Source organism: Mesoplodon mirus (assembly GCF_964341445.2).
Source record: "Mesoplodon mirus genome assembly, chromosome: 6".
NCBI classification, from domain to species: domain Eukaryota; kingdom Metazoa; phylum Chordata; class Mammalia; order Artiodactyla; family Ziphiidae; genus Mesoplodon; species Mesoplodon mirus.
The window spans coordinates 91,139,945-91,161,178 of record NC_138982.1 but is presented as its reverse complement, the minus strand read 5'-3'; the positions used below and the strand labels follow the sequence as shown (position 1 = coordinate 91,161,178).

Genomic DNA, 21,234 nt, shown 5'->3' with positions numbered 1-21,234 from the left:
AGAAGAATTCAGAATGTTACTGAAGATGATCCAGGACCTCAGGAAAAAAATGGAGGCAAAGACTGAGAAGATGCAAGACATGTTTAATAAAGACCTAAAAGATTTAAAGAACAAACATCTAGAAGAACTAAAGAACAAAGAAACAGAGATGAACAATACAATAACCGAAATGAAAAATACACTAGAAGGAATCAATAGCAGAATAAATGAGGCAGAAGAATGGATAAGTGACCTGGAAGACAGAATGGTGGACTTCACTGCTGTGGAACAGAATAAAGAAAAAAGAATGAAAAGAAATGAAGACAGCCTAAGAGACCTCTGGGACAACATTAAATGCAACAACTATCGCATTATAAGGGTCCCAGAAGGAGAAGAGAGAGAGAAAGGACCCAAGAAAATATTTGAAGAGATTATAGTCGAAAACTTCCCTAACATGGGAAAGGAAATAGCCACCAAAGTCCAGGAAGCGCAGAGAGTCCCAAGCAGGATAAACCCAAGGAGAAACACTCTGAGACACATAGTAATCAAATTGATAAAAACTAAAGACAAAGAAAAATTATTAAAAGCAACAAGGGAAAACGACAAATAACACAGAAGGGAATTCCCATAAGGTTAACAGCTGATTTCTCAGCAGAAATTCTACAAGCCAGAAGGGACAGGCAGGACATATATTAAGTGATGAAAGGGAAGAATCTACAACCAAGATTACTCTACCTGGCAAGGATCTCATTCAGATTTGACGGAGAAATCAAAAGGTTTAGAGACAAGCAAAAGCTAAGAGAATTCAGCACCACAAAACCAGCTTTACAACAAATGCTAAGGAAACTTCTCGAAGTGGGAAACACAAGGACCTACAAAAACAAACCCAAAACAATCAAGAATATGGTCATAAGAACATATATATTGATAATTATTGATAATATTGATAATTACCTTAAATGTGAATGGATTAAATGCTCCAACCAAAAGACACAGGGTCACTGAATGGATACAAAAACAAAACCCATATATATGCTGTCTACAAGAAACCCACTTCAGACCTAGGGACACATACAGTCTGAAAGTGAGGGGATAGAAAAAGATATTCCATGCAAATGGAAATTAAAAAAAAGCTGGAGTAGCTATACTCAGATAAAATAGACTTTAAAATAAAGAATGTTACAAGAGACAAGGAAGGACACTACATAATGATCAAGGGATCAATCCAAGAAGAAGATATAGCAATTATAAATACATATGCACCTAACATAGGAGCACCTCAGTACATAAGACAAATGCTAACAGCTATAAAAGAGGAAATCGACAGTAACACAATAATAGTGGGGGACTCTAACACCTCACTTACCCCAATGGACAGATCATCCAGACAGAAAATTAATAAGGAAACACAAGCTTTCAGTGACACAATAGGCCAGACAGACTTAATTGATATTTTTAGGACATTCCATCCAAAAACAGCAGATTACACTTTCTTCTCAAGTGTACACGGTACATTCTCTAGGATAGATCACATCTTGTGTCACAGATCAAGCCTTGGTAAATTTAAGAAAACTGAAATCATATCAAGCATCTATTCTGACCACAACGTTAAGAGATTAGAAATCAATTACAGGGAAAAAAACGTAAAAAACACAAACACATGGAGGCTAAACAATTTGGTACTAAATAACCAAGAGATCACTGAAGAAATCAAAGAGGAAATCAGAAAATACCTAAAGACAAATGACAATGAAAACACGATGATCCAAAACCTATGGGATGCAGCAAAAGCAGTTCTAAGAGGGAAGTTTAAAGCTATACAAGCCTACCTAAAGAAACAAGAAAAATCTCAACTAAACAATCTAAACTTACACCTAAAGGAACTAGAGAAACAAGAACAAACAAAACCCAAACTTAGCAGAAGGAAAGAAATCATAAACATCAGAGCAGAAATAAATGAAATAGAAACAAGAGCAAAGATCAATAAAACTAAAAGCTGGTTCTTTGAGAAGATAAACAAAATTGAAAAACCATTAGCCAGACTCATCAAGAAAAAGAGGGAGAGAACTCAAATCAATAAAATTAGAATTGAAAAAGGAGAAGTTACAACAGACACCACAGAAATAAAAAGCATCCCAACAGACTACTACAAGCAACTCTATGCCAATAAAATGGACAACCTGGAAGAAAGGGACAAATTCTTAGAAAGGTATAACCTTCCAAGACTGCACCAGGAAGAAATAGAAAATATGAACAGACGAATCACAAGTAATGAAATTGAAACTGTGACTAAAAATCTTCCAACAAACAAAAGTCCAGGACCAGATGGCTTCACACATGAATTCTACCAAACATTTAGAGAAGAGCTAACACCTATCCTTCTCAAACTCTTCCAAAAAATTGCAGAGGAAGAAACACTCCCAAACTCTTTCTATGAGGCCACCATCACCTTGATACCAAAACCAGACAAAGATACTACAAAAAAAGAAAATTACAGACCAATATCACTGATGAATATAAATGCAAAAATCCTCAACAAAATACTAGCAAACAGAATCCAGCAACACATTAAAAGGATCATACACCATGATCAAGTGGGGTTTATCCCAGGAATGCAAGGATTCTTCAATACACACAAATCAATGTGATACACCATATTAACAAATTGAAGGAGAAAAACCATATGATCATCTCAATAGATGCAGAAAAAGCTTTTGACAAAATTCAACACCCATTTATGATAAAAACCCTCCAGAGGGGCTTCCCCGGTGGCACAGTGGTTACGAATCCGCCTGCCAATGAAGGGGATATGGGTTCGAGCCCCAGTCCGGGAAGATCCCACATGCGCGGAGCAACTAAGCTTGTGCACCACAACTACTCAGCCTGTGCTCTAGAGCTGCATGCCACAACTACTGAGCCTGCGTGCCTCAAGTACTGAAGCCTGTGCACCTATAGCCTGTGCTCCACAACAAGAGAAGGCACTGCAATAAGAAGCCTGTGCACCGCAACGAAGAGTAGCCCCCGCTCACCACAAATAAAAGAAAGCCCGCAAGCAGCAATGAGGACCCAATGAAGCCAAAAATTAAATAAATAAATAAATAAGCAAGTAAGTAAGTAAGTAAGTAAATTTTAAAAATCTTCCAGAAAGTAGGCATAGAGGGAACTTACGTCAACATAATAAAGGCCATATATGACAAACCCACAGCAAAAAACATTCTCAATGGTGAAAAACTGAAACCATTTCCTCTAAGATCAGGAACAAGACAAGGATGTCCACTCTTGCCACTATTATTCAACACAGTTTTGGAAGTGCTAGCCATGGCAATCAGAGAAGGAAAAGAAATAAAAGGAATAAAAACTGGAAAAGAAGAAGTAAAAGTGTCACTGTTTGCAGATGACATGATACTATACATAGAGAATCCTAAAGATGCCACCAGAAAACTACTAAAGCTAATCAATTAATTTGGTAAGGTTGCAGGATACAAAAAAAAAAAGTCATCAAGAGCCTTCGGGGCATAGTGGGATTAGGAGGAAAAAAAACACTACTAATTTACACTGGGGTTGCATCATTGCTTTAAGCATCCTGTTTTTGCTTGTAGACTGAAACTTTGGTACAGAGAAATGAGGCTATCCTTAAATTAACAGATGTGCTCTAACAGCCACTTGCCCAATAGGGGGCGCTCCTGAAATAGACTGATTTACAGTAGAATACTTGGAGAAAATAGTTCTTTTAGGCAGAAATAGCTGAGGGAACCTCAGACCCATGTGGTTTTTCATTTTAAAAGTCCTAATTCCTTAGATGCATTATCAAAATTATCAGAAAAGGGGTAATTGGACCTGCAGACTTCTTTGTAGAATTCTCTAAGAAACATAAATTACAGATATTAGCATCCTGGTTGGACAATAAGAAATATAACAGAACAGTCACCACCTTGAGGAAACACTCATATTGAAAAGACAAGTGATACTCCTAATGCAAAGTTAAATTACAAAAAAAAAAGTCAGAAAACATGAAAATCAGCTCTCAACTCTTATGTGGGAGGGCATTGCTGTTCGGTCTTTTTACTGGGGATGGGGACTGGGAAAGGTGAGTGCAGATGACAGGGCAAGGTGGGAAGACAGTTGGAACTGAAGCCTAGAAGTGGACAAGGAAAAGAGCATCTCCAGTGCCAGGCAGCAGGAGTAGAGGTTTTGCCCTGGGAAATTTGAAAAAAATAAAATAACAGATTATGAACAGACATGAACCTCCTATTAAGACACTGGCAGAGGGAGATAAAGAGATTTCAAGCAGGAGAGTTAAATGAGAGTAAAAGCTTAAGATTATTTATTTGATGGTCAGGATATTTTGGAGAAAACTGCTACCGGAGGTAACAAAGTGCTATCTCAGTTCCTGCTATAAACTCTTCATAATTTTCCAAGGTTCCTGCTTAATATTGGTGTAGGCTCTCCATTTTCCACACTTTCTCTCCTGTCTGCTAAGAATAACAATAATAGCTACCATTTACTGTTACGGATCTGTTTTCTGCATGGAGTTTTACAGACATTCTCTCACAAAGCAAGAGCCAGCCTGGTAAGAAACATCACTGTCCTTTTGCTGATGAGGAAGGGTAAGGAGCACTCTACCTTCTCACAGCTGTTAAGTGGTGAAACCAGAAGTTGACCACTTCTCTGTTTAACTTCAACATCAATATTCTTTTTACTATGCCTTTAAAATTCAGGGACGCTGAAGAAGACTACGGATAAGTGCGGTCTTTCTGAAATTTAGCTACCTGTGGGAATTTTTTTAATGACTACATTTCATGGTTAAACATCTTCATGATACTCCTTCTTTTGCTGTTAGTCGTATCTAGTGGGAAAAAAGTGAAGACTGAGAAATCTAGCCCCCTTAAGTATCACTTGATTTTTTATGTATAAGCTATTCCTTCACATGTTAAAGACATAGTTATTTAATATCTACCATCTACTAGGCATGGGGGGATCATAATCCAACAGCGAAGGTGGAAAATATTCTTGAGCTGTCTCAATAACACACATTTACATGCAACAAATAGGCAACTGTGCATTTCATTACCTCATATACCACTGTCTAACTTGAAGGGCAAGTTCAATTTTTAAAATAGGAATAAACTTTATGGAACATTTACTGCTTATATTTAGAGTTTCAGAAAGTATATTTTGCTAACAGGAAAGTGTGGTCTTTTTAGAAAGCCTCCTTCTCTTTTTTTTACAATCTAAGATCACTTTAATGTTAGGTAATTTATAATTTTGATCATATATCCACTAATTTACCTTCATGCAGTAGATGATAAATAGCAGAAGGTCAGCTGTGTTTGCACTAAGTTGTTAATCTCCTTCCCTGGCTAGTGAACGCTTAGTATTATAGATTAATAACATGGCAACTCTGATGCCACACTCATTTTCAATTACTTTTTAATTCACTTGTAACATTTTTTCAAAAGACAGACCACATGGTATTTTGCCTTCTTTCCCCTGACTTCCTGAGAGCCCGACTGGGAACTAGACTAAGGTTCTAAATTATATTTGAAAGGGAATGCATATAAATGTTCCCATGCATATTCACAAGCATCTCTAGAAGACCATTTAAGTAACTCCAACATTGATTCCCTCTGGGGAGAGAACCAAGTTGATAGAGGACTGAGGATTTTCACTCTGGTATCTTAAATTTTGAACTGTGTGAATGAACTCTCTATTCAAAAAATTAAAATGAAGGTTAATGAACTACATTTGTTGTACGTAGTCTCACTTCCAGATTGGACTTCTGCTAAAATAGATTTTGACTTTGGACCACAGTGGCTCTAAGTTTAGAGAGTCTCTTTGCCTAGATTCAAAGTCTTATTTTAATTATACAAAAGAACTGTAGTTCACAAAAAATGCAGTTTCTCAAAAGAAATTTTTTTCTCAAACTTTAATCAATGGAAACAAAAAATGGGGTATTTTCAAATTTGTATTAATGCACGTGAGTTCTTTGTGGTAGGATTATAGTGATAATGGCCCTAATTAGTTCACATCTCTCTACACCCCTCCCTTGGGACGTCCCCTCCCTCTCTGATGTTGTGCTTGGCTGTGTGACTAGTTTTGGCCAGCTGTAAAATGGAAAATGTGACTTAGGCAAAGGGTTAAAAAGAGCTTGTGCATTAAGACTTGCCTCCTCTTGCTGCAGGGAACCCTCTGGCCATTGCAGGAAGGAGCTTGGGCCAGTCTGCGAGATGGTGAAACTTATGTGGTCATTGCCCAGCTGACATGGAGCCGACTTCCACATTTATGAGTGGGAGTCCCCCTAGACCAAGTAGTGTGTACTCTCCAGAGTGTAAGTGAGGTGTCCTGAACCTAAACACCCCCACCAAGAGAACTGCCCAGGGACTGTTTTCAGTGTCTATGTTTTGGGGGATGGTTTATTAAGCAGCAAACACTAACTGATAAAGTCTACAACATATTGATGCATTAAGATTCAATTTCAATTAGAAAATATAGTTAAGTAAATCTTGGAACTATTTTAGAAGTTTCTCTTTCACTTAATATGTGTCAGATAGCTTTCATAACAGTAAAACTATCTCATTCTCTTTCATAGCCCCATTATATTCCATGGTAACATGATTTAACATTCACTACTCGGTATATATTGTATAAAATTCACCTTAAATGACAACAATCCAAATTAAATTCTTTCCAGGATAATAATGGGGCACTAACAATCATTAGCTCACTGCCAATTCTCCAGCAGCATCAAGTGTGTCTAAATTTTTGGATCACATTCACCAGCAACATATTCCCTACATCTCTCAGCAAAGCCTCTTTCTCTTAAGTTTATGTATTAAGATTTGTTTCCCTACATCTCTCAGCAAAGCCTCTTTCTCTTAAGTTTATGTATTAAGATTTGTTTCCCTACATCTCTCAGCAAAGCCTCTTTCTCTTAAGTTTATGTATTAAGATTTGTTTCCTCTTAGATCTCTACATTATACTTTTCATTATACATTTCACCCCAAAGTTTCTCTCCATCTTTCCTGAAACAGACATACATTCAAGATTGAAATTCAACTTGAAAGCTCAGAATTCCATCAAATAGCCAAGTTCTAGCCAATGTGCCTTATAATAGCTATAGTACTTAAAACAGGTATTTTCCCATGAGAAATTCACACACACCAATGTTATCAATTTGTTTCTCTGTTTGTTAAGCAAGAAGGACAAGATCTGATGATTCATCTACATGTCACTATTTCTTCAGCTAAGGATATGCAGTTTATTAATTTTGATCACCTGTGTTGAACAGAAATTTTATTTTTTAAATCCCATTCTTGCTTTAGATTAAAAAGATATATATTATATTTATTTGTATGAAATTGAAATACCATGCCTTGAACAAAATTAGGTGTTTCACTCCTACACTTTATATTTAATTAAAATAAAGCCAGGGACTTCCCCAGTGGTCCAGTGGATAAGACACCACCTTCCAATGCAGGTTTGATCCCTGGTCAGGGAACTAAGGTCCTGCATGCCATGGGGTGCAGCCAAAAATTTTAAAAATAAATAAAATAAAGACAAATATTTGCAAATGCATTTTATTTTATTTTATTTAAGTTAGATTTTTTTCAAACTGGCAAGTAGCAGAGATTCTCTTCAGAGTCATACATGAAATCCATCTAAATAAAGTATAGCTGCCTGATTTTAAAAGGCCCATTTCAGGCAGCAGACCTGAATAGACATTCTTCCAAGAAGGTATACAGATGGCCAACAGACACATGAAAAAATGCTCGGGGCTTCCATGGTGGCGCAGTGGTTGAGAGTCCGCCTGCCGATGCAGGGGACATGGGTTGGTGCCCTGGTCTGGGAAGACCCCACATGCCACAGAGCAGCTAGGCCCGTGAGCCATGGCCACTGAGCCTGCGCGTCCAGAGCCTGTGCTCTGCAACGGAAGAGGCCACAACAGTGAGAGGCCCGTGTACCGCAAAAAAAAAATGCTCAACATTACTAATCATCAGAGAAATGCAAATCAAAACCACAATGACAGGGGCTTCCCTGGTGGCGCAGCGGTTAAGAATCCACCTGACAATGCAGAGAACATGGGTTTGAGCCCTGGTCCAGGAAGATCCCACATGCTGCAGAGCAACAAAGCCTGTGCGCCACAACTACTGAGCCTGTGCTCTAGAGCCTACAAGCCACAACTACTGAGCCCATGTGTCACAACTACTGAAGCTCACACACCTAGAGCCCACGCTATGCAACAAGAGAAGCCACTGCAATGAGAAGCCCGCACACCACAACGAAGAGTAGCCCCAGCTCACTGCAACTAGAGAAAGCCTGCATGCAGCAACGAAGACCCAATGCAGCCAAAGATAAATAAATACATAAATAAATAAATATTTTTTTAATTTATTAAAAAAACACAATGACATATCACCTCACACCTGTCAAAATGGCTATCACCAAAAAGTCTACAGATAACAAATGTTGGCAAGGATGTGGAGAAAAGAGAACATTTATACACCGTGGTGGGAATGTAAGTTGGTGCAGCCACTGTAGAAAACAGTACAGGGGTTCCTCAAAAAACTAAAAATAGAACTACCATATGATCTAGCAATTCCACCATTGGGTATATATCTGAAGAAAACGAAAACACTATTTTGAAAAGATACACGTACCCCAATGTTCATTTACAACTGCCAAGCTATGGAAGCAATCTAAGTGTCCTTCGACAAATAAATAAATAAATAAGATGTTATATCTATATGTTGTATATTTACATATACATACACACAAAATACTATTCAGCCATAAAAAAGAATGAAGTTCTGCCATTTGCAACAATGTAGATGGACTGAGAGTATTATGCTTAGTGAAATAAGTCAGAGAATACTCTGTTATCACTTATATGTGGAATCAAAAAATAAAACAAACAAATGTATATAACAAAACAGAAACAGACTCATAGATATAGAGAATAAAACAGTGGTTACCAGTTGGGAGAGGGAAATGGGGAGGGGCAAGGTAGGGGTATGGGATTTAGAGACACAAACTGCTATGTATAAAATAAATATGGGGCTTCCCTGGTGGCTCAGTGGTTGAGAGTCCACCTGCCAATGCAGGGGACGCAGGTTTGTGGCCCAGTCCGGGAGGATCCCATGTGCCGTGGAGCGGCTGGGCCTGTGGGCCATGGCCGCTAAGCCTGTGTGTCCGGAGCCTGTGCTCCATGCAACGGGAGAGGCCACAGCGGTGAGAGGCCCCCATACAGTAAATAAATAAATAAATAAATAAATATGCAATAAAGATATATTGCATAGTACAGGGAAATATAGCCATTATTTTATAATAACTTTAACTGGAGTGTAATCTATAAAAATATTGAATCACTATATTGTACACCTGAAACTAATAAAATATTATAAATCAACTATACCACAAGAAAAAATCAAAAAACAAAAAAAATAGAATGCCTAAGACTCTATTGAATCCTGGATTTTTCAAAGAAAACTACAAAACATATTTTGGGGACAATTAAGCATATTTGAATATGAACTAGACATTAAATGCTATTATGGAACGGCTGTATATTTCTTAGGTTTTTTTTTTTGCGGTACGCAGGGCTCTCACTGTTGTGGCCTCTTCCGTTGCGGAGCACAGGCTCCGGACACACAGGCTCAGTGGCCATGGCTCACGGGCCTAGCCACTCCACGGCATGTGGGATCTTCCCGGACTGGGGCATGAACCTGTGTCCCCTGCATTGGCAGGTGAACTCTCAACCACTGTGCCACCAGGGAAGCCCTATTTCTTAGGTTTTATAATGATATTGTGATTACATAGAAGAATGTCCTTATTCTTAGAAGATGCATGCTGAGGTATTTAGGGACCAAGAATGTGTCTGCTTACTCCTGTGTCTGCTTATCTGGCAGGGTAACCAATCAACAACAAATAGAAAAAGAGGTTTATCAAATATGGCCAAAATGTTAACAAATGGTAAATTATTTCTATTCTTTCAACTTTTCTTTGGTACAAAATTTTTCAAATAAAACATAAAATATAATCATAAAGTGAATCATAAGTTAGCAGTATAAAAAACACAAGTGTGTTTCTACATTTGAAACTGATCAGTTTTATTTTACCACACTAATTAACTAAGGGGGAAAAGTAATTTCTTTCAGCAATGTTTCATAGTTTTCTGTGTACAAGTCTTGTACCTTCTTAGTTAAGGTTATTCTTTAGTATTTTATGCTATTTTTGATGCTATTGTAAATGGAATCATTTTCTTATTTTCCTTTTCAGATCATCACTGCTAGTATAAAGAAATACAACTGAGTTTTGTGTTGATTTTTATATTCTGCAAATATAATTAGCTCTAATAGTTTTGTGGGGGGGGTGGTTTTGGGTTTTTTGGCCACACCACATGGCCTGTGGGATCTTAATTCCCCAACCAGGGATCGAACCTGTGCCCCTACCATGGAAGTGCGGAGTCTTAACCACTGGACCACCAGGGAAGTCCTATAATTAGCTCTAATAGTTTTTTGATGGATGATTTAGAGTTTTCTATATGTAACATCATGTCGTGTGTATAGACATAACTTTATTTCTGCCTTTTGAAGTAAGGTTATGTTTATTTCTTTTTTTCTTGCCTAACTTCTCTGGCTAGAACCTCTAGCACCATGTTGAAAAGAAGTGGTAAAAATGGGCATTCTTGCCTTGTTCCTGACTTTAGGGGAAAAACTCAGCTTTTCACCACTGAGAATGATGTTAGTTGTGGGCTTTGCATATATGACCTTTATCATGTTGAGGAAGTTCCCTTCTACTCCTCGATTATTCAATGTTTTCATCATGAAATGGTGTTAGATTTTCTTAAATGTTTCTTCTGAAACAGTTATGTGTTTTTTTCCTTCTTTCTATTAATGGATATATTGCACTGATTTTCATGTTGAACCACCCTTGTGTCACAGGGATAAATCCCACTTGGTAATTGTGTATAATTCTTTTAATATGTCATTGAATTCATCTTCTTTTTAGTATTTTTGTTCAGGATTTTGCTATCTATATTCACAAGGTACATTGGTCTATCATTTTCTTATAGTGTCTTTGGTTCTGGTATGAGAGTAATGCTGGCCTCCTAGAACAAGTTAGAAAGACTTTGAGAAAGACTGGTATTAATTCTTCTTTAAATGTTGGATAGAATTCAGCAGTGAAGCCATCTGGTCCTGAGCTTTTCTTTGTTGGGAGGTTTTGATTACTGATTCAGTCTCCTTGTTATTGACTTATTATGTTTTTCTTGAGTCGGTTTTGGTAGTTTATGGGTTTCTATGAATTTTTCCATTTCATCCAACTTATACGATTTCTTGGTATACAGCTATTCACAATATTTTCTTAATTATCCTTTTTATTTATGTAAAATTGACAATGCCCGCCTTTCATTTCCAATTTTAGTATTTGAGGTTTTTTTGTTTTGTTTTTTAATCTAGCTAAAGGTTTCTCAATTTTCTTGATATTTTCAAAGAACTTCTGGTTTCATTAATTCCATTGTTTTCCTATTATTGATTTCATTTATATCTGCTCTAATACTTATCATTTCCTCCATCTCCTAACTTTAGGTTTAGTTCTTTTTCTGGTTTGTTAAGGTATACAGCTAGGTTATTGATTTGAGATCTTTCTTCTTTTTAAATGTAGACACTTACTGTAAAAATTTACCCATGGGGCTTCCCTGGTGGCACAGTGGTTGAGAGTCCGCCTGCCAACGCAGGGAACACGGGTTCGTGCCCTGGTCCGGGAGGATCCCACATGCCGCGGAGCGGCTAGGCCCGTGAGCCATGGCCGCTGAGCCTGTGCGTCCAGAGCCTGTGCTCCACAACAGGAGGGGCCACAACAGTGAGAGGCCCGCATACCGCAAAAAAAAAAAAAAAAAAATTTACCCATGAGCACTGCTTTCACTACATCCATGAGTTTTGGTATGTTGCATTTTCATTCTCATTAATCTCTAAGTATTTTCTAATTTCCCTTGTGATTTATTCTTTGATCCATTGGTTATTTCATGTTATTTTTTTAAAGATTTATTTATTATTTATTTATTTTTTGGCTGCATTGGGTCTTAGTTGTGGCATGCAGGATCTTCGTTGAGGCTTGCGGGATCTTTAATTGAGGCATGTGGGCTTCTCTCTCATTGCGCGGGTGTCTCTCTAGCTCTGGTGTGCGGGTTTTCTCTCTCTAGTTGTGGAATGCAGGTTCCAGGGCATGTGGGCTCTGTAGCTGTGGCACATGGGTTCCAGAGCGTGTGGGCTCTGTAGTTTGTGCCATGCAGGCTCTCTAGTTGAGGCACATGAGCTCAGTAGTTGGGGCACGTGGGCTTAGTTTCCCTGTGGCTTGTGGGATCTTAGTTCCCTGACCAGGGATTGAACATGCATCCCCTGCATTGTAAGGCAGATGCTTTACTGCTGGACGACCAGGGAAGTCCCTCGACTGGTTATTTTAAATTGTGTTGTTTAATTTCCACATAGATGTGAGTTTTCTAGCTTTCCTTCAGTTATTTCTTCTTATATTATTGATTTCATTTATAACTGCTCTATTTCCTTCTATTATTGATTCTATTGATTTCTTCATTCTATTTTGGTCAGAAAAAATACGCTGCATGATTCCAATTTTTTAAAACTTACTGAGACTTGTTTTGTAGCCTAATATATTGTCTATCCTGGAAAATGTTTTAGGTATACTAGAGAAGAATGTGTATTCTGTTGTTTTGGGGTATTCTACAGATATCTGTTAGGTCTAGTTGGTTTATGGTATTATTTAAGTTTCCTATTTCCTTACTGAACTTCTGTTATCTATATATTATGGAAAGTGGGGTATTGAAATTTCCAAATATTGTGGAACTGTCTATTTATTCTTTCAATTCTATTTGAGTCATACATTTCTGGGCTCGTGTTTGGTACAGATATAATTGTTATATCTTCTTGATGAACTGACCCTTCCATTAATATATGATTACTTATTGTCTCTTGGAAGTTCAGATATACAGTTTTTACTTTCTATGTTTCTTTTTTGAATATAATGAGCATGTCATCATTTTATAATAGAAAAAAAAAGAGTAAGGTAAAGGGAGTAATATCTTCTCACTCAGAATGTAGGACCCATAGTGGGAAAATACCTCAACATAATAAAGGCCAAATATGACAAACCCACAGCTAACATCATACTCAACAGTGAAAACCTGAAAGCATTTCCTTTAAGATCAGGAACAAGACAAGAATGTCCACTCTCACCACTTTTATTCAACATAGTTTTGGAAGTCCTCGCCATGGCAATCAGAGAAGAAAAAGAAATAAAAGAAATTCAAACTGGAAAAGAAGAAGTAAAACTGTCACTCTTTGCAGATGACATGATGCTATACATAGAAAATCCTAAAGACACTACCAGAAAACTACTAGAGCTCATCAATGAATTCGTAAAGTTTCAGGATACAAAATTAATATACAGAAATCTATTGCATTTCTATACACTAACAATGAACTATCAGAAAGAGAAATTAAGGAAACAATCCCACTTACCATCACATCAAAAAGAATAAAAATACCTAGGAATAAACATACCTAAGGAGGTAAAAGACCTGTACCCCAAAAACTATAAGACACTGATGAAAGAAATTGAAGACAACACAAACAGATGGAAAGATATACCATGTTCTTGGATTGAAAGAATCAATATCATTAAAATGACCATACTACCCAAGGCAATCTACAGATTCAATGCATTCCCTATCAAATTACCAATGGCATTTTTCATAGAACTAGAACAAAAAATTTTGAAATTTGTATGGAAACACAAAAGAACCTGAACAGACAAAACAACCTGAGAAAGAAGAACATGGCTGGAGGAATCCCTGACTTCAGACTACAATGCTATAGTAATCAAAACAGTATGATACTGGCACAAAAGCAGACACATAGATCAATGGAACAGGACAGGAAGCCCAGAAATAAACCCACACACTTATAGTCAATTAATCTATGACAAAGGAGGCAAAAATATACAATGGAGAAAAGACAGCCTCCTCAACAAGTGGTGCTGGAAAAGCTGGACAGCTACATGTAAACAAATGAAATTAAAACATCTTCTAACACCATATAGAAAAATAAACTCAAAATGGATTAAAGATCTAAATGTGAGAACAGATACTATAAAACTCTTAGAAGAAAACATAGGTAGAACACTCTTTGACATAAATCACAGCAATATTTCATTGGACCCATCTCTTAGAGTAATGGAAACAAAAGCAAAAAAGAAAGGGGGTGAACCTAATTAAACTTAAAAGCTTTTGCACAACAAAGGAAACCATAAACAAAACTAAAGGACAAGCTACAGAATGGGAGAAAATATTTGCAAAGGATAGGAGTGGCAAGAGATTAATTTCCAAAATATACAAACAGTTCATAAACCTCAATATCAAAAAACAAACAACTCAATCAAAAAAATGAGCAGAAGACCTAAGCAGACACTTCTCCAAAGAAGACACACAGATGGCCAAAAGGCACATGAAAAGATGCTCAACATCACTAATTATTAGAGAGATACAAATTAAAACTACAGTGAGGTACCAACTTACAGTGGTCAGAATGACCATCAGCAAAAAGTATACAAATATGGAATTCCCTGGTGATCCAGTGGTTAGGACTCAGCAATTTCATTACCGGGGCCAGGGTTCAATCCCTGCTCAGGGAACTTCAGGGAACTTCAGGGAACTAAGATCCCACAAGCTGCATAGCATGGAAAAAAAAAAGTTTACAAATAATAAATGCTGGAGAGGGTATGGAGAAAAGGGAACCCTCCTACACTGTTGCTGGGAATGTAAATGTTGCTCCACTATGGAGAACAGTATGGAGGTTCCTTACAGAACTAAAAATAGAGTTGCCATATCATCCAACAAACCTACTCCCGGGCATATATCCGGAAAAGACAAAAGCTCTATTTGGAAAAGATACCCACACCCCAGTGTTCATAGCAGCACTATTTACAATAGCCAAGATGTGGAAACAACCTAAATGTCCACCGACAGATTAATAGATAAAGAAAATGTGGCATATATATAATATATATATATTATATATATATATATATAATACACACACACACACACACACACACAATGGAATATTACTCAACCATAAAAAAGAAAGAAATAATGCTATTTGCAGGAACATGGATGGACCTAGAGATTATCATACTAAATGAAGTATATTAGACAAAGACAAATATCATATCACTTATATCTAAAAAATGATACAAATGAACTTATTTACAAAACAGAAATAGACTCACAGACATAGAAAACAAACATTGCTACTGCTGGAGCATGAGGGATGACTCGAATTCTGTTTGGAGGCATCTTTGAGCCTGCTGAGTAGACATCATGAGCAAAGCTCACCCTCCCGAGTTGAAGAAATTTATGGACAAGAAGTTATCATAAAAATTAAATGGTGGCAGACACGTCCAAGGAATACTGTAGGGATTAGATCCCTTTATGAATCTTGTGATAGATGAATGTGTGGAGATGGCAACTAGTGAGCAACAGAACAATACTGGAATGGTGGTAATACGAGGAAATAGTATCATCATGTTAGAAGCCTTGGAAAAAGTATGAACAATGGCTGTGTTCACCAGAGAAATCAACTGCTTCTACGTGTCCCCTCTCCACATTTTACTATGATAAAATCTGAGTCATGTACATTTTCTTACTGAACTTTTTTGCTAAATAAACTTTTGTAATAGTCCAAAACAAACAAACAAACAAAAAGAAAACAAACTTATGGTTGCCAAAGGGGGGGAGGGATAAATTGGGAATTTGGGATTAACAATTACACACTACTATATATAAAATATATAAAATACATAAACAACAAGGACCTACTGTATAGAACAGGGAACTATATTTAATATCTTATAAAAATGTACAGTGGAAAAGAATCTGAAAAAGTATATGTATGTATATGTATACCTATAACTGAATCACTTTGCTGTATACCTGAAATACTATAAATCAACTTTACTTTAAAAAAAAAAAGGAGGGGGCTTCCCTGGTGGCACAGTGGTTAAGAATCCACCTGCCAGTGCAGGGGACATGGGTCCAAGCCCTGGTCCGGGAAGATCCCACATGCCGTGGAGCAACTAAGCCCATGCACCACAACTACTGAGCCTGCGCTCTAGAGCCCGTGAGCCACAACTACTGAGCCCGTGCACCACAATTACTGAAGCCCACGTGCCCTAGAGCCCATGCTCCGCAACAAGAGAAGCCACCACGATGAGAAGCCCTCGCACCACAACGAAGAGTAGCCCCTGCTCCCCACAAGTAGAGAAAGCCTGCGTGCACCAACAAAGATCCAATGTAGCCAAAAATAAATTAATTAAAAAAAAGTAGGACCTTCTGCAAAACAACTGGCTTAGACTCTTCAAAAAAAAAATTGTAATTGGGAATTCCCTGGTGGTCCAGTGGTTAGGTTTCCCTTCTTTCACTGCCCAGGGCACAGTTTCAATCCCTGATAGGGGAACTAAGATCCCACAAGCCACAAGGCAGGGCCAAAAAAAAAAAAAAAGTAATGAAGAAAGTAATGGGGGAATTGATCCTGAAAAAGTTTTAATAACCAAATATAATGTGTAAACATTGACTGGATTTTGTTTAGAAACATTTTGAACAAATGTGAAAATTTGAAAAACTCTGGTTTTGATCTCTACAACTTTTAAATAATTTAGTAAAAAAATTATATATGATATAATATGTCAACTTTAGAAAAATATTAACGCACTAAATTTAGGTAGAGGGAATACAGGTATTCATTGTATTGTTTTCTTCAGTTCTTCAGTGTGTTTTTTTTTTTTATAAATTTATTTATTTATTTTTGGCTGCGTTGGGTCTTTGTTGCTGCGCGGTCTTTCTCTAGTTGCGGAGAGCAGGGGCTCCTCTTCTTTGTGGTGCGCGGGCTTCTCATTGTGGTGGCTTCTCTTTGTTTCAGAGAATGGGCTCTAGAGCGAAGGCTCAGTAGTTGTGGTGCACGGGCTTAGTTGCTCCACAGCATGTGGGATCTTCCCCGACCAGGGCTCAAACCCGTGTCCCGTGCTTTGGCAGGCAGATTCTTTATTTATTTATCTATTTATTTTTGCGGTACACGGGCCTCTCACTGCTGTGGCCTCTCCCGTTGCGGAGCACAGGCTCCGGACGCGCAGGCTCAGCGGCCATGGCTCACGGGCCCAGCCGCCCCACGGCATGTAGGATCCTCCCGGACCGGGGCACGAACCCGTGTTCCCTGCATCGGCAGGCGGACTCTCAACTACCGCACAACCAGGGAAGCCCCTTCAGTGTGCTTTAATGTTTTCCTAATGAAGGTCTGGAGGAGAAAAGGGAAATTTATGGCTTCTCTTCGGGAAACATGCAAGCAAGAAAAGAGTGAAGCGATATTTAAAGTATCTAAGGGGAAAAAAAACTTAGAATGTTATGTTTGGCAAAATTATCCTTCAAAAGTGAAGAAATACTTTCTCAGACAAAAACTGAGAGCATTGGTCACCAGTAGATCTGTCTCGCAAGAAATGTTAGAAAGTTTTCAGAGGAGGGTGAGGAAAGTGATTGGAAGGGCTGGAGAAGTTTCCCGAGGGGCGGCGGCAAGAGGCTGCTGTCACTGGATCTTACCCACTTCTTATGTCACCGCGGGACTGTCGCGAAGTCCATACGCTTCCGCATGACCCGAGCACTCTCACTACCTGCGCAGCCAAGTCGGCGTGCGCCGCCCAGTAATTCCGTCCGGAACCGCAACGGGAGCCGTGCAGGTTCCGGAGAGGTGGTGCGCCCCACTCCGGACGTAAAGGGGAGAGGACCACGGCTCACTCTCGCCTGGGGCTCCGCCCACAGACATATCTCAGGTGCAAACCCCGCCCAGCCAGGGATCTTTTGAAGGATCGTTTGCACAGAAAGCTGACTCTGCTGGGATGCTTGGACTTGGGAGAGGCTGTAAAGGTCCCTAATCCGGTTGGGGTTTCAGGGAGGATCGGGAGCTGAGTACTTCAAGAGTTATCTAGGCAAAAGGGGACGGGAAGAGCCTTCTGGGCAGAAATTGTACGGAGAAAGTTCTTGAGGTAGAGAAAAAGGAGGCTAGACTTGAAGGCAGAGGAAGATTTATAGTGAAGCTAATGAAGTTAAGTTTCAGAACCTGTCATTTGCACTACCCCTTTCAAGGCTCGGTACCTAAATTTTTTTTTTTTTTTTTTTTTTTTTTTGCGGTACACGGGCCTCTCACTGTTGTGGCCTCTCCCGTTGCGGAGCACAGGCTCCGGACGCGCAGGCTCAACGGCCATGGCTCACGGGCCCAGCCGCTCCGCGGTATGTGGGATCCTCCCGGACCAGGGCACGAACCCGCGTCCCCTGCATCGGCAGGCGGACGCTCAACCACTGCGCCACCAGGGAAGCCCCCGGTACCTAATTTTTGCATTATTTTTCTCAAAGAGGGCCTCCCGAATTGTGTAAGGTTTAGACCCCACAAAACTTGACTCCACATAGGGAGCCAGTGGAAAAGAGGGACATGATCAGATAATTGTTTATAAAAATGATCATCTGATAGCTGATGATCGGAGTAGGTAGGAGTAAGGCGAGGAGATCAGATGAGAGAAGGTAATGGTCTGGATTAGTGTGGTGGCAGTGAAGATGGAGAGGAGAGAATGGATTCCACTTACAGTTAAGAGAGAGTAGTGCAGGACTTGACTGGCCCTATCTAAAACAGTACCATACTACACCACCAGTTAATAGCTGTCCTTTTGCCCTGTTTTATTCTTTTGACTTATTACCACCTGATATGTATTTTATTTTCTTTTAGTCTGCTAAATAATTTTCAAAAGGTTGAAAACATATTTCATAAAAATAAATAATGAACACATGACAAAGATTTTATTCATCATAATAAACTACTCATCCATTATTATCTTAAATGATGAGGGAACCAGTAAGATGGTAGGTAAGATTTGTTCAAATGAGAATTTGAGTTTCAGAGATTTAGATTATCAGCCAAAGGAATACTGAAATGAATTTGCTAATAGTTACAACAATACTAATATCCTATGAAGCAAAAAACTGTAATTCTGGGAGTTATTTCTTCTACCAGATGGAAATGAATTCCATCTTTACTAGACAAAATCCATTTGCATTACTAGGAATAGGAAGTATTTGCATTGTTCTCAGACAAGAATTATTTGCATTGCTATCAGTTTTCTACCAGTTAGCCTCTACCCCTACAAACTTGTAAGATAGCTTAATCAATATAAAGTCAATCAAAGATATACCCCAGCACTACAATGAAAGATCACCCAGTAATCCTCTTCTGCCCATTTACAAGTTCTGGACAATTTTTCTGGACATGTCTACCCTCACTAGAATGTAAGATTTAAAAGAACAAGGATTTTGTTTAATTCATTGTTGCGTTATGAGCACCTAAAACTGTATATGGTAGGTACATAGCTATCAATAAATACATATTGAATGAGTGAGTGAAAGATGAGAAAGTAGGGATATGAGTGTTAACAATTTCTTCAAGAAGTTTGTTACAATGACTTAGCAATTGTAAGGTGGAAGGAGGTATACGTATAGAGAAAGGCCTTTTTTAAAAATGTTCAAAGACATTTAAATCCAGATAAGGATCCAATGAAGAGAGAGTGAATACACCGGAGAGGAGGTATCTTTTTCAAAGGCTTTCACCAAATATGGAGTGTCAGGACCACAGCCACAATCTCCCTGAGAAGGGCCCCTTCCCACTCCAAGCCTCTAAAAATTGGGGGAACAAGAGAGAGAGGGTTGGACTAGATCAACTATTCTCAACCGTTTTGGTCTTGGAACTCCTTCACACTCTTAAAAATTATTGAGAATTATTGAGATTTTGTTTGTCTTTCAATATTTGCCAGATTAGACATTAAAACTGAGTAACTTTTTAAAATATTTTTTCACTAAAAATAATAAACCCATTACATGTTAACATAAATATCTTTATGGAAAATAATATATTTTCATAAAAGAAATTTAGTCAGAAGGGTAACATTGTTTTACAAATCTCTTGCAAATTAATGTCTGGCTTAATAAACCTGGATTCTTTTTCAAAAAATCTTCAGAAAGACTATGATATAGGTCAGAAACTCAGCTCTAAAGAAGAGTTCTAGAGAAGAAGTAAAAGGAGATAAAATCTTTTATTTTTCTTATTCCTAATTGATCTAACATATGTTTGTTCAAAATAAATAAATGGATAAATAAAATGAATGACAGCAATGTTATAAGGGAGAAGTAGGAGTTGGAAATACTATATTACAAGGCACTTGCAATACTCGTGAATCGCTATACTGTTATTTGAAAAAGAGCCTGGGGACTTCCCTGGTGGCACAGTGGTTAAGAATCTGCCTGCCAATGCAGGGGACACGGGTTTGAGCCCTGGTCCAGGAAGATCCCACATGCCATGGATCAACTAAGCCCACGTGCCACAACTACTGAGCCTGAGCTCTAGAGCCCGCAAGCTACAACTACTGAGCCTGTGTGCCACAACTACTGAAGCCCGTGTGCCTAGAGCCCATGCTCTGCAGCAAGAGAAGCCACCGCAATAAGAAACCTGCACACTGCAACAAAGAGTAGCCCCTGCTCGCCGCAACTAGAGAAAGCCCACACACAGCAGCAAAGACCCAACGTAGCCAAAAAGAAATAATAAATAAATTCCATTTTTAAAAAATGACTTATATTTAAAAAAGAAAAAAAAAGAAAAAGAACTTGATTGCTAGTAACCATAGCAAACTCAAGGGCAAGCACACACAAAGAAAAAACAGTAGTGAAAGTGTAATTGATATACAGGAGAGGGGAAAAAAATGGAGTCATATAAAATGTTCAACTAAAATGAGAAAGAGGGGAAGACAAAAAATTCAAAAAGAGGGTGATGAAAACAAATACAGATCTTAATCCATCTATATCAATCATGTTGAATATCAATTTTCTAAATATACTAATTAATCTAAAAAAATTAACAAAAAGAAGCCACCGCAATGAGAAGCCCGCGCACTGCAACAAGGAGTAGCCCCCACTTGCCGCAATTAAAGAAAGCCTGCATGCATCAATGAAGACCCAACGCAGCCAAAAATAAATAAATAAAATAAATAAATTTATTTTAAAAATAAGATAGAATGGCCCAAATCCAAAGCACTGACAACCCTAAATGCTAGTAAGGATGTGGAGCAGAAGGAACTCTCATTCATTGCTGGTGGGAATGC

The 21,234-nt window shown here is 38.3% G+C and overlaps 1 long non-coding RNA gene and 1 pseudogene across 2 annotated transcripts in view; one reads left to right on the top strand and one right to left on the bottom strand.

The window, feature by feature from the left end:
* Positions 1-17,718, bottom strand: part of LOC309806492 — a 58,432-nt gene extending 40,714 nt beyond the window's left edge. Inside the window, exon 1 of the long non-coding RNA XR_014294399.1 lies at positions 17,643-17,718. This is a non-coding gene — a long non-coding RNA (uncharacterized lncRNA). The remainder of the gene's footprint in view (positions 1-17,642) is intronic.
* On the top strand, positions 15,371-15,631 carry LOC309806489 (small nuclear ribonucleoprotein G-like; annotated as a pseudogene). Its single transcript has one exon. The product of its transcript is annotated as a small nuclear ribonucleoprotein G-like (transcript).
* Positions 17,719-21,234: the final 3,516 nt, after the last annotated feature.